The sequence below is a fragment of the Anabrus simplex genome, chromosome 2 (genome assembly GCF_040414725.1).
Source record: "Anabrus simplex isolate iqAnaSimp1 chromosome 2, ASM4041472v1, whole genome shotgun sequence".
Lineage (NCBI taxonomy): Eukaryota > Metazoa > Arthropoda > Insecta > Orthoptera > Tettigoniidae > Anabrus > Anabrus simplex.
Window position 1 is genome coordinate 259,140,982 of NC_090266.1, and position 15,946 is coordinate 259,156,927.

At 38.9% G+C, this 15,946-nt stretch overlaps 1 protein-coding gene across 1 annotated transcript in view; it reads right to left on the minus strand.

The window, feature by feature from the left end:
- Positions 1-15,946, minus strand: part of LOC136864038 (very long chain fatty acid elongase AAEL008004) — a 332,205-nt gene that overhangs the window by 107,842 nt on the left and 208,417 nt on the right. The window lies entirely within an intron of this gene.

Sequence of the window (15,946 nt, forward strand, 5' to 3'; positions counted from 1 at the left end):
ATGCCCGCCGTTGATGTTTATAGATATGGGTTTCTCAACATTTCCTGCCTGAGCACCCTGGTCAGCGAGTGTCTGAAAAAAAAAAACTCGCAAAGATGCTTCACTTAAGGGGAACGATGACTGAAATTTTTAAATCTTCTACAATTTTGCAAGTATCAGCATGAACTTTTGTTAGCACATTCATTAAGTACATATTACCTATTATGCCAAGTTTCAAAGCAGTGGTTTGATTCATTCTTTTCAATTATTTTTTGATATTTAGTAATGAGTTACTGAAAAGAGTTCCCTGAGACAATTTTGGTTTACAGGACTTCAAAATTTGGTAATGGTGTTTATATACAAGCATATCTTACATTAAAAATGTAATTCTTCTCAAATATGTATCAGACTACAAAGTTTTCAATTTCCGATTTGCTACTTTCTATAGAAAAATAATATATGGCGTAATCAAATGCATGTAACGTTGCTTCCAATCAACAAATAAACTTATTTATAAGCATGTTTTGTTACTTGAAGGTATTACTATAACTGCAGAAAGTTTTATATCAATCAGAGAAGAACTCCAGCACATGGAGCTATCCGTAGGAAGCAAAGCACTGAAAAAATGAAAGGTGAGAAAAAGTCATCTGTGAAGTTTTGAATGCACCTGTTATTTCTTAAAGATTATGAGGTAAACTGTGGAACATCGTAAAACGCTGACACCATACCATTTGTCAAACCTTGGAGCGAAGTTCAAACGGAAACGGCAAAATACTGCGAAAATATGGGATTCAAGTGCCATCAGTGTGAGACGGGCGTGGCAGACACCTACACGGCAGCCCATTAAAATGGGCGAATGGCCTTAAAAAACGGCGGAACTTGAAATATTCTGCCATTTTCTAATAGAACGATTAGCGTTATTTTTGACAATAATTCCTAAAATCTATTTTTTTTTTTTGGCAGGGAAACCATGAAATTTCAGTCATCCGTCCCCTTAACATATGTGTCTACCTTAGTGGTACCTGATAACGTAACAAGTACAGTAAAACGAGCTCAACGTGAAACTTGAATAAAGCGGAAACTTGTCCACTACGGAATATTTTCTCGGTCCCGGCGAAGCTTACGGCGTTAAAACAGTCACTTTTGTAGAACGCGGAATCTCCTCAACGCGGAAATCGAAACGAAAAATGAAAGAATTCCTTAAATTCTACTTGTACAATGCGTAAAATATTCGGATCTCATGTAGTCCTCCGTACAATATTTGTGCATTTTTGGTGTTTGTCATTGTTTGGACTAACTGACAAACGTGTTTGGGGAGAGTGATAATACGGATGGTGGAACGAATGAAGTACTTGAAAACGCATCGGCAATATCCAACTTGTGTCAAGCAAGAAACGTTCGTTGCGAGGCAGAGTACTTCACTCGAAGTGATGAACTTACGACACACATTTTCGAATCGGTTACCGACTTCCTAACAATGAGAAAGGCCGGGAAAGGAGAGACGGAAGGAGACGAGCAAGACGATGAAGATCAAAACAAGTTTCGAACCCACGAACTGGCCCACAGTGCTTTCACGACGTAGGTTAAAGCGATTCCCCATTACATCTAACTCTTTCACTCTTCTTGAATGAATGAACTCAGCTCAGTACTGCATTCAGAAAAACACGATAGAAAGAAGTGGAAACAAGTTTATTTGTTTCATCTGCGGAAGAAATTTAGTGTTGTGAAGAACTGTACCGGTAGAGAGTTTTACGTTGGAAATAAGTTTAAGGAGCTTATATCCAGTGTTCAGAAATAGTGTAATATGAATCAGTGAACTACAGTACTACTCACATGGATTTGGATAGCCGAGCGTCATGCGTAGGCAGATACAGGTAAGCTCTAAACAATATCTAAAAATAGGTCACTGTATAATGTTTTGTGCAACGGTGGTGGTGATTGGCAAAAATACGATGCTTTGTGTAATGCGGAAACTTGTCCAATTAGGAAAAAAAGCGATTCCGCTTAGAGCAAGTTTTACTGTATTTTTAGTAAGTACGCGCTTGTAATGATTACAGGAGACATCCACTCACTGAAATATCAGCGGCTCTGCAATACTCTTGTGTACTCTGGTAACGAGGGTAGCGTGCGGCCGTACTCGCTACAATACAGTAACCAGTATTTCACTAAACAGTATAGAGCCGTTAACGCATATTTTTACCATTACAGGAGTTATGAAGGGAGCAAAGCCTCACGGTCGTACTCGCTACCAGTAACCGCCTCAGTAACCAGTACTTCCATGAACCAGTGTTGAGTCGTTAATGCGTATATTTAGCATTACAAGAGATATGCAGAACCCAAATTCTTAAATCCTTGTCCTGGCGCGGAATCAAACCCGAGGTCTCCGGGAAGGAGGCAGACACGCTACCATACACCACGGGTCTGGCATAATATTTCCTTAGTACAGTGAATAATTGGCATTTAATAACGAACCGCCCTTTTACAGTTTTAACAGTTATCGTTAACGAGTGTTCAGTAACTGTTCCAGTTGTAAGCGTTAAGCAAAAGTAACTGCCCTACCGTACTGTCCAAGCTGTTTTATCACGATGACCAGAGCGAGTTTGGGCCAACGAGCACAGAATAATAAGTCAGCAATATGCTGCCCGATCTGAAGCCAGCGGACACGCGCGCCCACTATATTGGCTGTACCAAAACATTGAAGAACAGTAGTTGTAAACAAATACAATATCCATATTAGGTTTATTGTAAATTTGCAGTGCGTCATGCGGCTGAAGAAATAGGTTGTGCCATCTATCTTTACTGCTCTCCCCAAGTATGTGCTAGTAAAATGAAAGGACTATTCCTCTTCGTTTTAGCCATTCGATGTGAGAAATGCGTCGAAATATATATTTTACGTTTGAAATTTATTTTATAAGTAGGAGGGTTCTTACATCTACTTCATAAATTGTAAAAGTAGTTTCATTAGACTCCGCAATGGCAGTATCGGAAATAACTGCGTAAAGTTTTGTCGTTAATAAAGGTGGAGAAACTTGTGTTAACGTCCAAACAGACCAATTAAAGACTAACGGAATTGCTTATAGATATAAAATAGAATTATTGCGCCAGAAAAAGAAGAAAACACTGGCTGAACTTAGCACTATTTTAGGCAGTCTTAAGGCTCTGATAGACAAATATTGTATATTGTAATTGATGTCAGACAGACCTACATCATTGTGTCTGTATAAATGACAGCAAGATAAGACTTCGGCTAACAAACTGCGAAAGCTGTACGAGAAGCTGAAAGCATTTGCCACTACCCTTCACTTTATTTATACAAAAGCATACCGGTATTCACTTTTAAGAATCATTTTCTACAGTTACATTTCATAGAATTATAAATTAACCCAAAAGATAAATAATTAAATCGTGTAGCCAGCCTGGTGCAGCCCTTGTAAGGGTGGGCGGCCACTGCCGTGTATAGGAAACTGTGTTAATGTGGTGGAGGTTACGGATGCAACCACCCAGTCCATCCGAACCAAGGTAAAAGTCCTTCAGGATTAAAATCCTCGACCCGGCCGGGAATCGAACCCGGAGGACCGAAGGCCAAGACGCTGACCAATCAGCCATGGAGCCGAACAATTTGTTTAATCATATGTACTATTTTATATGATTTACTTGAATATGCCTCTTGGTTTATCAATTTTATTATAATCTCTATATATAAAATAACTTGTCCTGACTGACTGACTGATTCATCATCGCCGAGCCAAAACTACTGGACATAAAGAAAAGAAAATTTGGGGGTATATTCATATTAAGATGTAGGTGCTCGCTAAGAGAGGATTTTTGGATATTCCGTCCCTAAGAGGGGGAAAAGGAGGGTGAAACTTTAAAATGAGTGTATCTATATCTCAAAACTATAAAAGTTTATAGGTGTAAACATTGGTATTTAGAATCTCCTTTAAGAATAAAGAAACACGTATTTTTTTTTTGTTTTCGGAAAATCCCAACAGGAAGGATGGAAAAGGGTGAAAGACGGGGTTGAATGCCTTTAATGAGGCTACTTATATTTCAGAACCTGAAGACATTACAGACCTGAAAAATGGGATTTGGGATCTACTTTAAAAATAAAGAAACATGTATTTTTTCGTTTTTGGAAAATCCAAATAATGGGGGGTGAAAAGGGGGGGTGAATTTTTAAAATGAGTGTGTCTACATCTTAAAACTTTAAAAGTTTACAGATGTAAAAAATTAGTATTTAGAATCTCCTTCAAAAATAAAGGAACACGTATGTTTTTGTTTTCTGTAAATCCCAATAGGAGGGATGTAAAAGGGTGAATAATTGGTTGAATACCTTTAATGAGGATACACTTGCGTGACTGAAAATGGTGTTGAATTCTTTTAATTAGGCTACTGATATCTCAAAAATGAAGATGTTACAGACGTGAAATTTGATATTTGGAATCTGCTTTAAAAGTAAAGAAACACGTATTCTCGGAAAATCCAATGAATTGGGGGGGGGGGGGTTGAAAGAATTGAAAAATTGACTTAATTGTATGAGAATACATACATCTAATAAAAACTAAAGTTGTTACAGACGTGAAAATTGTTATTTGGATCTCCTTTAAAACAAAGAAAAACGCATTTTGGAGGGTAAACCATCTTGGGGGCGGGAGTGAAAAGAAGTTGAATTCCTTACATGAGGACACATGAATCAAAAACTGAAGAAGTTAGAGTCGTGATAATTGGTATTTAGAAGACCCTTGCTATTAAAGAAACAAGTATATTTTGCCGGAAAATTCACATGGGGAGGGGGGAAGGGGAGTGAAAAGAAGTGAAATAAATTGAATTATTTTTATGGGGATATATCTCAAAACTGAAGGTAATAGACGTGAACATTGGTGTTTGGAATCTTCTTTAAACGTAAAGAAACACGCCTTCCTTCGATCTTTTTTTTGGGGGGAGGGGGTGTAAATAAATTTAACGGCGGTGGGGTATAAAATGAGGTGAGACCAATTGAATTTACTGTTCATAATGTACTTATAAGGAGGCTTCGCTGCTCAGGCGGCGGCGCGCCGGCCTCTCACAGCTGGGTTCCGTGGTTCAAATTCCGGTCACTTCATGTGACATTCGTGCTGGACAAAAAGGAGGCTGGACAGGTTTTTCTCCGGATACTCCGGCTTCCCCTGTCATCATTCATTCCAGCAACACTTTCCAATATTTCATTTCATTTGTCATTAATCGATCATTGCGCCAGAGGAGTGCTTCGGCAGCCGGCACAGTTCCTATTGTCGCCGCTAGATGGGGCTTTATTCATTCCATTCCTGACGCTGTCGAATGACCGGAAACAGGCTGTAGATTTTCGATGTACTTATTCTGATCATAAACCGATCATTTCTAATCTCTCCTGGGTCCGTTTTTAACAGCCACCTTTTCCTTCGGAGAAGGTTCTTAGATTACAGTAGATTCTCCTGGCATATAAATAAAAAGTTAAACACATTTGAAATAAACGATAAGAATGAGATAGGCCGTCAAATTGTTCACCCCTATAATAAGGTCAATAATGCACGGAAATATGTCATTCGTATCGCCAGAAATCCCGCACACTTGCATACCCGCGACAATGGTGCTGGTCACATTGCCAACAATGACAATGGCAGCAGATGTAATTTACCGCCAAGTAGCGGTCTTGCATCTTCCTGTGGGGTCCAGAACATCTATAATAATAATAATAATAATAATAATAATAATAATAATAATAATAATAATAATAATAATAATAATAATAATAAATCCAACTGATATAACCCACCCTAATAATAATAAGAATAAGAAGAATAAGAATAAGAAGAATGTTCTGGAACGTCGTCAAATATGCGGACCGCGCTGGAAACGGGTCCTGGACGTGTAATGACTAAGAATGCTGTCCGGCCGCGGGTTCAGTACCGCCCAAGCAGCCAGGACGACACCACGCCGGATCTCCCGAAGGATTTGTTCCATATTAAAAATGCTTATAGGAAAAATGGCAAAGATTTAGGGACCCAACTGACAGGGTGGAATACCTGGACCTAGCCCGGGAAGTACGAAATCGATTGCTGGAATGAAAGATTTTAAAATGGGAGGAAACTTGCCGTAATCTATTAGAAAACGAGTCAGATCGCGAATTTTGGCGGATTCTGTCGAAACACAAATCAGATCGCTAATTTTGGCGGATTATATATAAAACAATAAGCATTCAATTATAAATTTCAGTATAATACCGTAGCGAAGCACGGGCATCTTGCTAGTTAGGTCTATATAGGGTTAGTGTGGTGGATTACAGTTTCAATCAATGAATCAAATGAAATCAAAATCAATATTGATTTGATTGATCATTCAGGACTGTCACCCAGATGCCAGATTCCCTATCAATTATTTACCTAAATGATTTTTTAAAGATCTTTGTAATTTATCGAACATTTCCCCTGCTAAATTATTCGAACCCGTAATTCCTCTTCCTATAAATAAATATTCGTCTAAATTTTTCCTCTTGAATTCCAACGACATCTTCATATATTTCCTACCTTCGAAAGCTCCACTCAGCTTATCCGTCTACTAACGGCAATGCATGCGAATTCTCCACTGACAGCTCGGAACATCTCGCTTATTACTCGAGCAGCTCGCTTTCTTACTCCCAGACTTCCCAGCCCGATGTTTGCAACATTTGCTGTATGAGTTATATAATAACAAAAATAATATATATAATATATATAATATTATATTATTATTATTATTATTATTGATGTTGCTCGAACTTTGACCATAAACAGACGGGTGCCCGAGGGTTTGTGCCTATGGCGCTTACTTAACGAGGAAATTCCTCTAAATTTAAAAGCATGTACACCTGTAGGCAATTTAGGTGCGAGTATCTGCTGCACCGGTCCAATCATCGCCCCTTCAAGCAGTTGACTGGTTCGGGTCGCACTAGCACTTTTTTAATTTCAACTTTTTCCTTTCTTCTCCATCGTTCTTTCCTTTTTAACTTATATACATTTATTTTCTTGTTTATGCGTACTTATTCCTAGGGAAAGAGCAAAATTAATACAAACTATCATAAACACGTTTACCAACTTCCGGCACGGATAGGTCATATGGCGACGATAGGTTGATTCTTGTTGTAAAATAATATATATATATATTTTTTTTTTTTGCTAGTTGCTTTACGTCGCGCCGACACAGATAGGTCTTATGGCGACGATGGGACAGGGAGGGGCTAGGAGTGGGAAGGAAGCGGCCATGGCCTTAATTAAGGTACAGCCCCAGCATTTGCCTGGTGTGAAAATGGGAAACCACGGAAAACCATCTTCAGGGCTGCCGACAGTGGGGTTCGAACCCACTATCTCCCGAATATTGGATACTGGCCGCACTTAAGCGACTGCAGCTATCGAGCTCGGTGTTGTAAAATATAAACAGTTTCATTCTCTTATAACTGTAGCAGCGGTTATATAAGTAACTAAAAGCTAAGATTTGTCAAGTTACGAGTGTCAGGACGCGACGATAGTACGCGAATTTATGGTCTTTATAATTCATATTTAACCTGTGCATTTCCTAGTCCGCATGGACACCGAAAATAGGCCTACGCGCAGAATATATAAAAGGAAAGGGGACAAGTAAAAGCAGTTCTGATAGTTGGTGGAATAGTCTGCTTGGTTTTAAACGTGCACGATGTTCAGAGGTTATTGTGCAAACCTATGCTAGCTAGGTCAAATGCTTGCGCATGGATTTCGTTGTAATGGTGTCATCATTCATTCTAGCACGACCTGTTTACTTTCTTCGTCTATGACCTCTTAACATGAGTAACCACGCCTTTATTTCGGCTGGCAGAGGGATGTAGAGCATTTCTTGTGCGAGGCGAGCCAGCAGACATCCTGGCGCCACAGACTAATCGATAAGAACGGCCATTTGTACATTCGTGAATTATGGTCACTGAACTACAGTAAATATAGTGTGTATCGTAAGTACAGAGAAATTTTTCCTGGATGATAATTATATGTAGGACATTTTCGAGTGTAAGGCATAGGCCTACTAATGATATGAAAGAATTTGCCGCATTTTATTAGTGTTCGCATGAAGGAGTGATCCCAAATGAACGGAGAGTTGCAGTAGTAGTAGTCCCAGTGTACAAGGGAAAGGGTGATAAAACGAAGCGGATAATTACTGGCCAGTCAGCTTGAGATGTGTTTGTAAGCTCTGGGAAGAATTCTTTTTTTATTAGATTAGACAAGTTTGTGAAATTACTAACTGGTTTCAATAAAAGCAGTTCGGGTTTAGGAATGGTCTTTCCCGTGAAGCTCAACGTGTAGGATTCCAGCAAGACATGGATATTTTAGATTCAGGATGTCAAATAGACTGTATCGCTATTGACCTATCCAAGGCTTTTGATAAGGAAGATCATGGGAGATAAGAGATGAAAATGAGGGCTATTGGAACAGACTAAAGTGTGGTTTAATATGTGGCTAAATTTCTAGAAAACAGAACTCAGAAAATTAGAGTAGGCGAAGTGTTATCTGATCCTGTGATGAAGATGGCAGCGTTATTGAACCTTTATGTTAGTCATAATATACTAATGTTCTTGGCTTTACGTCCCACTAACTACTTTTTCGATTTTCGGGGGCGCAGATGTAGCGAAATTTTGTCTCGCAGGAGTTCTTTTACGTGCTAGTAAATCGACCGACACAAGGCTGATACATTTGAGCAACTTTAAATACCACCGGACTGAGCCAGGATCGAACCTGCCAAATTGGGGACAGAAGGCCAGCAACTCAACCGTCTGAGCCACTCAGTCCGGTGACCTTTGTTTTTTTATATATAATTATAAGAGTAAAACACTGGAATCATAGATAAGGCTATTTCATGATGTTATACTGTATGTAGTAGCAAATGAGGTACAGGAATGTGAGAGATTACAAAAAGACATCGACAATATTGTGAGATTGACAGCAGACAATGATATGATTGTAAACGGCAAAGTCACGTTATAAGTTTCACCTAGAGGAAAAGTCCTCTCGTTTTTTAATTACTGTGTTGATGGGGTGATTGTACCTCATGCGGATCATCGTAAATACCTAGGCGTTAATTTAAGGAATGATTTTCATTGGAGTAATCACATTTACCAGCGAGTTCGCCGTGCGTTTAAGGTCGCACAGCTGTACGACGTGAAACAACCTTTGGTCCATATGTAATTTATGTCATTTGCTGCTTTGGATAGTAGTCGATCAGGGATTTCTCCGGACATGTTTCACTTGGAAGGAGGGGTCAAGCGTGTCCCGAATTGCACATTTAAAAATAACTAACACAATCACGATCTGAATTTATCCAACACGATTTGGTCCTGGTGATTTCCAACAAAAGACTAGTGTTACGAAAATGTTGCAAACTTTGGGCTGGACGGATTTGGAAATAAGAAGACTGAGCTGCTCGACTAACCAGCATGTTCCGAGCTGCCAGTTGAGAGATGGCTTGGAATTACGTTAGAAGACTAATAAGAGTGAGTGGAGCTCTTAAAAGTAAGAAAGATCACAATATGAAGATAAAGTTAGAATTCAAGAGGACAAATTAGGGCAAATATTAATTTATAGGAAGGAGAGTTAGGGATTCGAATAACTTACCAAGGGAGATGTTCAATAAATTTCCAATTTCCTTGCAATCATTTAAGAAAAGGTTAGGAAAACAACAGACAGGGAATCTGCCACCTGCGCGACTGGCCTAAATGCAGATCAGTAGTGAATGATTGGAATAATTAATCAAATTAAAATTAATTATTAATCAAATTAATAATTAAAATTAATAATTAATCAAATTTCCAAGTTATTTGAAAACATTTAAGGAAAGGCTAGGTATGCAACTGATAGAGAATCTGCCACCTGGGCGACAGCCCCGAATGTAGATCACTGATGACTGATTGGTGAAGTCCATGGCACCGTCTTTGACCTAGTGTTTTCATTATAGCAGATTCCATCCTGGTGAGAGTCCCCTATTTGAAGCCAAAAGCCTTTTCCCATACTGACCCCATACGAGATGGCAAAACTCATACTTATGAACCAGTAAAATCATCATCTTCCAGGACACTTACCCACTTTATTGGATTAGCAGTTGATTCGGACTTAGCCCCGTTTTACGGCCGGATAACTTTCAGGACACCAACCCTATGTGGAGGGATGTATTCAGTATTGCGTGTTACTATGGTGACTGGTAGTGTGGTGCAATGTTTACAGATGAAGAGAAGTGGACACAAACACACAGCCCCCGAGCCAGAGGAATTAAACACACGCAATTAATATCCTCAGCCCGGCTGGTATTTGAACCCGGGGCTCTCGAACCGGGGAGCAGTACGCAGACTATTTAGTCACGGAGTGGCAGATTCCCTATCAGTTGCTTACCTAGCCTTTCCTTAAATGTTTTCAAATAACTTGGACATTTGATGAACCAGTAAATTAATCTTTCTTTTTCCTTCCTTATTTCATTTACAGCAAAGTTCCGATTATCCGGTTTGCGGATTATCCGTGCACCCTCGAGGTTTATTATATTATTATTTTAATTTTATGTCCTTTATTTTTGTCACTTGAAATTCGAGCGCGCTCTCTACTGCAAGTTTGTTGGCGGCATGCTTTGTTCGAGAACTGAACACTAAACAACGTAGAGTATAGCAGTTCTTTGTTGGTGTTCTGTGATAGCGGTCATGGCTACGAAGCGCAGGGCAGGGCTTTTAACTTTGAAACAAAAGCTTGAATTATTTAAAACTATCTGATGTACCCGTGCTTCGCTACGGAATTCTACATTGTATACAGAATTCTAGGTTAGGTAGTGTACACGTTGTGAGCAAGATTGTATTAAATTGCATAGCTCTTAACTTTACCCTAGGAACGCGACGGGGAAATCACCAAACATCTTTTCTCTTATGAAGACTGAGTTAGGGAATTTTCGCTGTAATGGTAGACCCGCTTGCATACCATCAGTCACAATCAGGTTGGGGAGCTTTTATTATAATGGTAGACCCGCAATCTCCACCTGCCTTTTTACATCCTCAAAAAGGATGTCGTAGTGGTTTTCCCAACTGAAATGAACATATTATAATGACGTCGGTAGGAATGGCGCGATTAAAAGCAATGCTTTCATATAAAATACTCGATCAAATGAAAAAACCACACATTTTATCACTTTAACGAACAGTACTACGCTGCTGATCTAACAGTCCAAAGTTCCAGAGCTGGAATGACCAGCCACAGGCAGGTGTGAGCCGTGAACACACTTCTTTCTTCGGCGGCGGGGGGGGGGGGGGGGGGGGGAGAGAGAGAGAGAGAGAGAGGAGGGTCGAATAGTGGCGACTCCCAGGGCAAAAACTATGCCCTTTTACTAATATGTTTCCTAGGAGTAACCGATGAGTCGGTAAGTATCAATTCACTACACTGGTGGCGGAAAAATCTGACTTGAAGGCAAATTTTTCCTCCAAGCTAGAGGAGAAACCCTCTTCACTGCTAATTTGGAATAAAACGAGTGTAGAATTTAATAAACATTAAGAGGAAGAAGCTTTTCTTAAGAAACGGCTCTTTTCAGGGTTGAATTTTGAGTTATTTAGTGAACTATGGTGCTGTAATTTGAAATAGCCCTAATTGTAATTCTAGACCAGGTCATACTACTACTCTACTAAGTGAGCCTCTGCCTCAAGTATGCCCACTGCTCATTCAAAACAGCGCGTCAGAGTAGGGCTCGAATAACTGGAATACTATGAGGAACCAGTGTGTTACGTACCAGCTGTATCAGAAAATGTATGAACCAGAGGAATGGCATGCTAAAGTTTTCTAACTCCCCAGCTTTTTCCCGCCAATATTCGGTCAGGCTATTATACTCGGTACGCAGCAGTAATCCCATCTATCGGAGTTGAGAGGCAGCATAAGAGACAAAGAAAACCACAACAAACAATGGTCAATGTAATGTTATTGTTGATCAATGTTATGCGCTTTCGATACTGTAGGCCTTCACATGTGCTTTTCTTTCGACTCTGGAATGTCACTCTTATTATAGTCGGTACGTTAAAACTTAATAAAACAAATGACCGGAAATAGTTTTCTCTGTAACTTTTGTTATGTAGTACTTTTCGATAGGACCAATAACATAGGTATTTAAAAATTACATTTTAGGCACCTTCCCCCAAACTACAATTTCAACCAGGGTGTATAAAATGTTTATAGCTTAGACTGTAGTTTCTTATTCCCCGACTATATATACCGATTTTCATTAAATTATTTTAACCCATTTTCTCGTTGCTCGGCGTTGATATGGACTTAGCAACAAAAATACAAATTCATGAATATTTATTTATTTATTTATTTATTTATTTATTTATTTATTTATTTATTTATTTATTTATTTATTTATTGCCCTTTTCAGTGGCGAAGTTAGGGCTCGAGGCCCTCTCTTCCACTTAACCACATACTAATCAAAATCTTACATAAAATACCGAGATACTTAAAATAGTGAAAAGTACAAAAATTAATAGAATTGAGAATAAATTTAAATACATTACTATGTTAATACTAAAACTAATTGATATTAAAATTTGTGTTATCATAGCCGGTACGGTAAAATGTATAAGATATAAATGGTCGGAAATTTATTTCTATATAGCTTTGGTTATGTAGTACTTATCGATACGACCACTAATATAAATATTTGAGAATTAAATTTTAGGCCTTCCCCTAAACTACCATTTCACTCAGCGTGAATAAAATTATTTATAGCCTAGTTTGTAGAGACTTATTCCCCGACTTTGCATACCGATTTCCATTAAATTCTCTTTAGCCGTTTTCTAGTGATGCGTGGACAGACAGACAGACAGACAGACAGACAGACATTACGGAATGGTAAAAAGTGCATTTCCTTGTTACTGTGGACATGACCGATACAGAAATACCATTATTTTCAAGTTCTGAGCAATATACAGACAAAACTCTTATTTTATATATAGGCCCTATAGACGTTCCAGAAAGGAGAATCAGTAAAGATATTGTGAATTATTATGGGAATAGTGCACGTGTGCGACATGCTTCAGCATTGGAAAGTGTTGAAACTCATTATGTTGTACAGGGAGATTTTAATTATAGTGAACGAATCTCTAAAGCAAAAGGAGATTACTAATTTTTTAACCAAACTACAAAAACTGACGTTTTGTATACTTTTTGTACCTCAAGTGTTTGTATGTAGTTGTTATAATTGCTTACATTTTTTTGATAAACGTTGTTACTGAATGTGTTAATAGTCTGACATAGGTACCGCATTTTGGAACAGTATTGTACGTTCTGTATTATTAAAAGTTTCGCTGTGCATTAAACTGTACAAAATCTTATTTATCCGTGTTTTCAGTTACCCGTGCGAATTTGTCCGATGATTAAGCCGGATAATCGAGAATTTGCTGTATTTAATTTGTAAGGATGTCGTGTCCTAAGTAGAAACATCATTTCGAAGCCCGGAAGACGAAGTAACGAAATACCACATTAGTCAGCATGTTACACAGCTTTCATTCTACACGTTCTTGACGAGTTTCATGTTTCGGTGCTCGCGGCTGTGAAACACAGGACAGAACCAACTGTAGGACTGCACAACAATGCAAAAACATTAAATTCTTAAGAATGAGAATGAATTCTCGTTTTGTAACAGTGGTTCTTAACTCTATCCAACTGCCAATCTCGATTGTCAACTGTAGTGTTTAAGACACAGACGGAATTGTTTAAACAAAAGTGAAGCAGTGATTTACAGTAGTTTGCGGACAGGGCCGTTCTCCGAAATACTATAATTAATCCATTTTACTGTAACTGTGAAAATTATATGTCCATGTCTATCATTAAAAGGTGTAACTTAAATATTTGATTTCCTATTGAAGCACTGAAAATTGCCGATTCTTCTGTATAAAACCAAGAAGTATAGGCCTATGTTATTTAGAGAAAGAGTGAATATCTATAATCTTGGCTTACACCCGCAGGACAACTCCTATCCAGGCAAATGAACCATTTCGAACAAGGAATGTACTACTGCTCACGGTGAAGCGACGTGAAACAACCTTTGGTCCATATGTCATATGTGTTAAATGCTGTTTTGATAGCGTCGATCAAGTATTTCTCGTGACACGTTTCATTTGGAAAGAGGAGTCAAGCATGTCCCGAACTGCACGCTTAAGAAGAACTTTGCAACCGTTGTCGGGTTTTGACTTGGGTGTTTGAGTCCTGATTACTTTCCTGACTCCACATGATTTGTCAGGTGGAAGTTCAATCTCGGGATCTGAACCTCGATTACCCAGATGGAAAGTCAGCAGCGAAGCCACTGCGTTTGCCATGAGAGGTTTGATTTTAAAGGGTTAATGCTGCAATTTCGTTGTAGGAGCGAGCCCATTGCGGGGCAGAAACGATTAATAGATTATATGGGCCGATGAGCTCTACGTTTGATCCTCACTTGACCGTACTTGCAGGTGGTACAACCGGTATTATATTCTGCTGCTTCGGTTGTTACTACTGATTCAAGTACCGGTATGGGAACTGGGACATCTTGTTAAATAGGCTCATGAACTTAGTACGTGAGTGATATGTTAGGAAACCTGTCCTGCTCTGGTGTCTGTACTTTAGCGAGCGAGTTGGCCGTGCGGTCAGGGTCACGCAGCTGAGTGCTTGCATTTGGGAGATGGTGGCTTCGAATCCCGCTGTTGGCAACTGAGTATCATACCTGCCAACTTTACAAAACCAAAAATCAGGAGATTTTGATATGAAAATCAGGAAAAATCAGGAGAAATCAGGAGATACAATTGATCAAAACTGCGTATTCTACATGTCTTACACAATACAGTACTACAATACATTTATAATAATTATTGTCTCAAAGCCCGATTGTAGCTATACGAGGCTACAAGGCTAAAAATTACACGTCTCTATTCCCTCACAGAAAGTATGTGAGTGAGATGATCGGTCCCTGATAAGCCTGCTGAAAATAGTATGAACGCATGTGTGAATCAGTCATGCAAACAGATGCCATTAGGCTACTTAGCAAATGCATAGATTAATATATTGCACCAAGTGCCCGTGCGATTATGCAAAGCGCAATGCTATTTGGATCAAATAACTAGCTGATGAACCCGTGCTTCACTACGGAATTCTCAGAAAGACTGTCCTTATAGTTTTCCCAACTAAAGTCAACACTGGTCGTTACAATGACGCCAGTATGAATGTTGCGATAAAAAGCTATGTTGTCATATGAAATATTCGACAAAATGAAAACAGCACATTTTCTCACTTTTAGCGTAATGTACTACGGTGTCGATCTAACAGTTCAAAAGTTTCAGAGCTAGAATGACCAGGCTGCAGACAGCCGCGAACACTCCTGTGTAATTATTCCGTTTAAGTGTGCACACGGCTCATTCCATTCACTGCCTCAGAGTAAGGATTGAATAGCTAGAATACTATGCTGATCCAGTGTGTTACGTACCAGTAGTATCAGAAAATTTATGAACCAGAGGAATGGCATGCTAAAGAAGAGAGAGATCTTACTGCCCACTCCCCAGCTACTTCCCGCCAATATTCAGGCAGGCTGTTATACTCAACACGCTGCAGTAATCCTATCTATCGGAGATAAATGGAAGCAGAATACACAAAGCACATCACAACAAACAATGGTCAATGTAATGTTATTGCTGATCAATTTTATGAGCTTTCTATATTGGAGGCCTTCACACTTAGTTTTCTTCCAAATCTGTGATTTAGAGCATGTAATGTCAAGTGAATCCCCCTTTCTTTCATGACAATCTCTTGTGTTATTTAAGCAATTGTTCCTTCATGACTCTTTTCTCATTCTTATAATTATCTTCACAATTTAATCACCATCACCACCAACATTATAGTAGTCGGTACAGTAAAACTTAATAACACATAAATAACCGGAAATTGTATTCTTTGTAACTTTTGTTATGTAG